A 6,939-nucleotide genomic window follows, 5' to 3' on the forward strand; every position below is an offset into this window, starting at 1 on the left:
GAAAATTCAAATATCCCTTGTTTACTGACTGAAATCAAAGCTAACAGGATGTATGGTTGATTTGTCTCACGCAGAAACTCGCCCGACCACACAATTACCTCGCGGTCCGCAAAGTCGTTGGATTTTGCATGAGGGCACTCCAAATTTTAAGTTTTATTTTCTGAAACTTGAGATTTTGTCACTCGCTTGTGTCGGGTTTCAATAGTTGAACCTAATGAAGTTTTAAAAACTCACTAAAACTTACTCAAAACGGATCTTATCTGAAAGCCCTTGCCCCCTTGTCACGAGGTACACGAATATACGAACAAAACTTAATTTAGACTTTTGATTAAAAATATATAAAAATTAAAAATCGAAAGCCAAAAGAAAAATGTGGTCGTGCCCCCGCACTTGCGTACCACAAATCCCCTCCCTGTCTCTTGCGTCTAAACAACTCTAAAGGCACGGATAAAACGACTTCCCTTGTTTACTCCTTTTTAACTCAAAGTTAGTCCAACTAAGAGACATAGCACGATATTATACGCATGGGGCCTTTTTGGCTCTAGGAAGCATATGCTCTCGAATAAACATTAAATTCAGAATGAATAATAATAAAACTGATTTTTTAGACTTTCGTGTTAATGTAGCAAGTGTGCTTGATAATTCTCATGCGAAATGGGATATCAATGCTTCATCACTGGAAAAAAAAATCAAAACTATGTGCAAATTCAAAACTATGGGATATCAACGGTCACATTTATACACACTCATCCCTATAAAGACATACATGCACATCCTATCCCTAGAGTATCTCTGAGAGATTAAACTGATAAATCTTAAAATTGACAAAGTCACCACAGGCATAACCTTCTAGTCGATGAGACCGTCGTCTCTCACTAATCAAAGACCACGGAGAAGTCTGAAACAAATTCAAAAAAAAATGTGGACATCTATGTCAAGTATAGGACTTTGAACCCGGTGGGCTGACTCCACCGCAAAGAACTCTTGTATTGTTTTTGACATGTACACTAAGATTGAAAGATACGCCATGCTTGGCATTAACACAGTTACAATTGTCATTTGGATTTGGAGAAGGTACGGTGACAGGCTACCTGGTGTGGACATCTTTGTATGCACTGCAGACCCACTTTCAGAGCCACCAAATCTCGTCATCTCCACCATCCTATCGGTCATGGCATACAATTACCCAGTGAAAAAAAATTAAGTGTGTACCTTTCTGATGACGGAGGCTCAGTCCTCACTTTCTACGCTATGTGGGAAGCCTCCTTATTTGCAAAGCATTGGCTACCATTCTGCAAGAGATATAACATTGAGCCAAGGTCATCAGCTGCTTATTTCTCAGAGTCAGATGGGCATCAAGATTTGTGCACCCCAAAAGAACGTGCTCCTCACCCCCCCTCGTCCCCCTCGTGTCGCCCTCGCGGGCGATCCAGGGGGAACCCTAGCCGCCATCCTCTCGGCCCTCCTCCGCCTCCACCTCTCCATGCCGCCGTCCGCAGCGCCGCCGGGCAAAGCTTGGCCGGCTGGGCGGCGGCGGGGCATCTCTCCCCCTTGGAGCGTCTTGGCAGCACCGGACGACCAAATCGCGAAGAGGTGTCGGGCTAGCGCGGGGTCTGGCGGCACGACGGGCGAGCATCTTGGCGGCGGCGTGTTGCGGCGCCGGCGCGCGGCGCGGCAACTGCGGCTTGGATGCGACTCCACGGCGAGTTGGTCGCTGCGTGGTCTTCAGATCAGGTGGTCGCGGGCACCGCCATGTCCAGGCTGGATCCATCTGGATCTAGCGCTTGGATGTTGTCGGCCGGTGCAGGGTGGTGGTCTACGCCGCTGGCCTCGTCAGACCATTGGATCCGGCGCCTAGAGATCTAAGATGGTTGTCCTTCTTGATCCTCCTTCCTGGTGGGTTGAGCCCCATGGCACTTGCATCTCTGCTCGTCTCGGTTCATCTCGCTGTCAGATCCGGAATAGTCGGAGGTTTGGTGGTATAGGTTGGGGACCGGAGGAAACTTTGGCCGGCTGGTCCGGCCCAGCATCGGCGGCGTCCCTCGACGCCGTTACCCTTCCTGGAGGCGAAGCCGAGGTCCCTCCTATCCACATCCAAATCCCTCCCGGACGAAAGTCCAAAATTAAGTCTGGATTGGGCGGCGGCGGCGCCCTGCGCATCGTAACCTCCATGGAGGCGCCGTCTTGGGAGGCTCAGATGGTCGGCCGAGAGATGCTATGGGTGGTGGGCGCCGCGTGGATCCAGCAGCGGCGAGGTGTGAGCTCCGGGGGGAACCCTAGATCTGGGTCTACTGGATCGGACGATGATGGCACCTCGATGCCGTTGTCCCTCCCAGGGCATCGTTTTGGAGCACGCGCTGGCTGGAGGGGACAAGAGGAGGAGTGGTGTTACATTTACCGTGAGGCCGACGGCGGATCCTGGCGGCATGGCACCGCGGAGGTTCGGCGACGGGCGTGTTTGGAGATGGACTCGCGCAGGAGGAAGAATCTGTCTGGCGTCATGGTGGATTTGATGGTAGAGAGGCCTGGCAAGGTCGGTGCAACAATTTTTGTGACGCCCTCGATTTGACCGTACACTAATCATACACGCAAACGTGTACGATCAAGATCAGGGACTCACGGAAGGATATCACAACACAGCTCTAGACACAAATTAAAATAATACAGGCTTTATATTACAAGCCAGGGGCCTCGAGGGCTCGAATACAAGAGCTCGAATACACAAGAGTCAGCGGAAGCAACAATATCTGAGTACAGACATAAGTTAAACAAGTTTGCCTTAAGAAGGCTAGGACAAACTGGGATATAGATCGAAAGAGGCGTGGGCCTCCTGCCTGGGATCCTCCTAAACTACTCCTGGTCGTCGTCAACGGCCTGCACGTAGTAGTAGGCACCTCCAGAGTAGTAGGAGTCGTCATCGACGGTGGCGTCTGGCTCTTGGACTCCAACGTCTGGTCACAACAACCGGGTATAGAAAGGGGAAAAAGGGGGAGCAAAGCAACCGTGAGTACTCATCCAAAGTACTCGCAAGCAAGGATCTACAGTACATATGTATGCATTGGTATCAAATGGGAAAGGGGTAGCATATGTGGACTGAACTGCAGAATGCCGGAATAAGAGGGGGATAGCTAGTCCTATCGAAGACTACACTTCTGACAGCCTCCATCTTGAAGCAGTAGAAGAGAGTAGACGGTAAGTTAACCAAGTATCATTGCAGAGCATAATCCTACCCGGCAATCCTCTCCTCGTCTTCCTATTAGAGAGCGATCACCGGGTTGTATCTGGCACATGGAAGGGTGTGTTTTTATTAAGTATCTGGTTCTAGTTGTCATAAGGTCAAGGTACAACTCCGGTCGTCCTTTTACCGAGGGACACGACTATTCGAATAGATCAACTTCCCTGTAGGGGTGCACCACATTTACCAACACGCTCGATCCTCTTTGGTCGGACACACTTTCCTGGGTCATGCCCGACCTCAGAAGATTAACACATCGTAGCCCCATCTAGGCACAACAGAGAGGTCAGCACGCCGGTCTAAAATCTATGGCGCAGGGGTCTGGGCCCGTCGCCCATTGCACACCTGCGCGTTGCGTACGCGGCCGGTGAGCAGACCTAGCAACCTCCATTACAAAGGAAGTTGCGTTACGCGGTCCAACCCGGCGCGCGCCGCTCAGTCGCTGACGTCACGAAGGCTTCGGCTGATACCACGACGTCGAGTGCCCATAACTGTTCCCGCGTAGTTGGTTGGTGCGTATAGGCCAATGGCCAGAATCAGATCAAATACCAAGATCTCGTTAAGCGTGTTATCTTGAAGTAACCGCGAACGCCGACCATGGCCAGGCTCACCTCTCACTTGGGTGGTCTCAACCTGCCCTGTCGCTCCGCCACAAAGATCCACACAGAGGGCCATCGAGAAAGTATGTCCTTTCAGCCCCCAATTCATGAATCAACCATGGGTACTCAACGAGTCGACCCGACTTTAGTCAGAACATGTATCATGTGCAATATGTATAGTATATACCCATGATCAACACTCGACGTGATCACGGCACGATAGTATAGCATGGCAGACTGACAAGAATGTAGGGCCACTGATGATAAACTAGCATCCTATACTAAGCATTTAGGGTTGCAGGTAAGGTATCAACAGCTGTAGCAACAATGACAGGCTATGCATCAGAATAGGATTAACGGAAAGCAGTAACATGCTACACTACTGTGACGCCCCCGATTCAATCGTACACTAATCATGCACGCAAATGTGTACGATCAAGATCAGGGACTCACGGGAAGATATCACAACACAACTCTAAAACATAAAGAAGTCATACAAGCATCAAAATACAAGCCAGGGGCCTCGAGGGCTCGAATACAAGTGCTCGATCATAGACGAGTCAGCGGAAGCAGCAATATCTGGGTACAGACATAAGTTAAACAAGTTGCCATAAGATGGCTAGCACAAACTGGGATACAGATCGAAAGAGGCGCATGCCTCCTGCCTGGGATCCTCCTAACTACTCTTGGTCGTCGGCAGCGGCCTGCACATAGAAGTAGGCACCTCCAGTGTAGTAGGAATCATCGTCGACGGTGGCGTCTGGCTCCTGGACTCCAGCATCTGGTTGCGACAACCAGGTAGAAGGGAAAGGGGAAAAGAGGGAGAAAAGCAACCGTGAGTACTCATCCAAAGTACTCGCAAGCAAGGAGCTACACTACATATGCATGGGTATATGTGTAAAGGGCCATATCGGTGGACTAAACTGCAGAATGCCAGAATAAAAGGGGGATAGCTAATCCTGTCGAAGACTACGCTTCTGGCAGCCTCCGTCTTGCAGCATGTAGAAGAGAGTAGATTGAAGTCCTCCAAGTAGCATCTCCAAGTAGCATCTCCAAGTAGCATCTCCAGTCGCATCGCATAGCATAATCCTACCCGGCGATCCTACCCTCGTCGCCCTGTGGAAAAGCGATCACCGGGATGTCTGTGGAACTTGGAAGGGTGTGTTTTATTAAGTATCCGATTCTAGTTGTCATAAGGTCAAGGTACAACTCCAAGTCGTCCTGTTACCGAAGATCACGGCTATTCGAATAGATTAACTTCCCTGCAGGGGTGCACCAACTTACCCAGCACGCTTGATCCCATTTGGCTGGACACACTTTCCTGGGTCATGCCCGGCCGCGGAAGATCAACACGTCGCAACCCCACCTAGGCTCAACGGAGAGGCCAGCACGCCGGTCTAAACCTAAGCGCGCAGGGGTCTGGGCCCATCGCCCTGAGCACACCTGCACGTTGCGTACGCGGCCGGAAGCAGACCTAGCCTAGTGGCGTTCCAGTCCAATCCGGCGCGCGCCACTCAGTCGCTGACGTCACGAAGTGCTTCGGCTGATACCACGACGCCGGGATACCCATAACTACTCCCGCGTAGATGGTTAGTGCGTATAGGCTCGTAACCAACTCAGATCAAATACCAAGATCTCGTTAAGCGTGTTAAGTATCCGCGAACACCGAACAGGGCCAGGCCCGCCTCTCTCCTAGGCGGTCTCAACCTGCCCTGACGCTCCGCCACAAAGATCCACTCGCGGGTGCTCCACCAGCCGACTCGACTTTAGTCTCCACATGTATCATGTATAAGTATATAGTATATACCCGAGATCACCTCCCGAGTGATCTCGGCCCAATAGTATAGCACAGCAGACGGACAAGAATGTAGGGCCACAGATGAAAAATACTAGCACCCTATACTAAGCATATAGGATTGAAGGTAAAGGTATCAACAGTAGTAACAAGGACAGGCTATGCATCAGGATAGGTATAACAGAAGGCAGTAACATGCTACACTACTCTAATGCAAGCAGTATAGAGTAGAATAGGTGATATCTGGTGATCAAGGGGGGGGGCTTGCCTGGTTGCTCTGGCAAGAGAGAGGGGTCATCAACTCCGTAGTCGAACTGGGTAGCAGCAGCGTCGGTCTCGTAGTCTACCGGAGAGAAGAGGGGGGAAGAAACAATGAATACCATGTAAACAGATGCATATCGATGCATGACAAGACAAGTAACGATGCTAGGCGTGCCCTAGCGTGGTATGAGGTGGTACCGGTTAAGGGGGGAAACATTCGGGAAAATATCCCCGGTGTTTCGTGTTTTCGGGCAGAGGAGCCGGAGGGGGAAAGTTGCGGGTTCGATAGGTTAGGGGTGTGTGGCGGACGAACGGACTGCGTATCCGGATTCGTCCCGTCGTTCTGAGCAACTTTCATGTTGAAAATATTTTAATCCGAGTTACGGATTAAAAGATATGATTTTCTATAGATTTTATTAATTTCTGAAATTTAATTAATTATTTAATTTATTTCGAAAATGGATTTATGACATCAGCATGATGTCATCCTGACGTCAGCAGTCAACAGAGTTGACTTGGTCAACCTGACATGTGGGTCCAGTGGGACCCACCTGTCATTCTCTGTTTAGTTTAATTACAGATTAGTTAATTTAATTAGTGATTAGGTTAATCTAATCAGGATTAATTAACTTAATTAATTACTTAATTAATTAATTGATTAACATTTTAATTTTTTAATTATTATTTATTTATTCATTTAATATATTTTTTTAATTCTTTTTTTTCTAAAAACGCTATGGGGCGGGGCCCTGTGGTCAGTGGCCCGGGGGGGCTTGCGGGTCGGGCGCTGCGACGCCCGACTGGGCGCTCGCCCCAAATCGGCGGCGAGGAGGACCGGGGCATGGCCGGGCGGCCACCGGAGGGGAATCGCCGAGGGGGGGGAGCAGCAGGGCGCCAGGGCGCGACGGCGGGTGCGGTGTAGCCCGCCCAGGCGGCGAGGGAGAGTTGGGCGCGGGCGTCGGCGGGGCCAAGGAGGGCGGAGGGCGACGCCGTCCAGGGCAAGATGAGGCCGGCGCGGGCGGAAGCACGCTGGTCAGGGCGAGTGCGCG

General features: G+C 50.7%; 1 pseudogene; it reads left to right on the top strand.

Moving 5' to 3' along the window:
- Window positions 1–1,171: 1,171 nt before the first annotated feature.
- LOC119315216 overlaps window positions 1,172–6,939 on the top strand; it is an 86,825-nt pseudogene continuing 81,057 nt past the window's right edge.

The sequence above is a fragment of the Triticum dicoccoides genome, chromosome 6A, assembly GCF_002162155.2.
Source record: "Triticum dicoccoides isolate Atlit2015 ecotype Zavitan chromosome 6A, WEW_v2.0, whole genome shotgun sequence".
NCBI lineage: Eukaryota > Viridiplantae > Streptophyta > Magnoliopsida > Poales > Poaceae > Triticum > Triticum dicoccoides.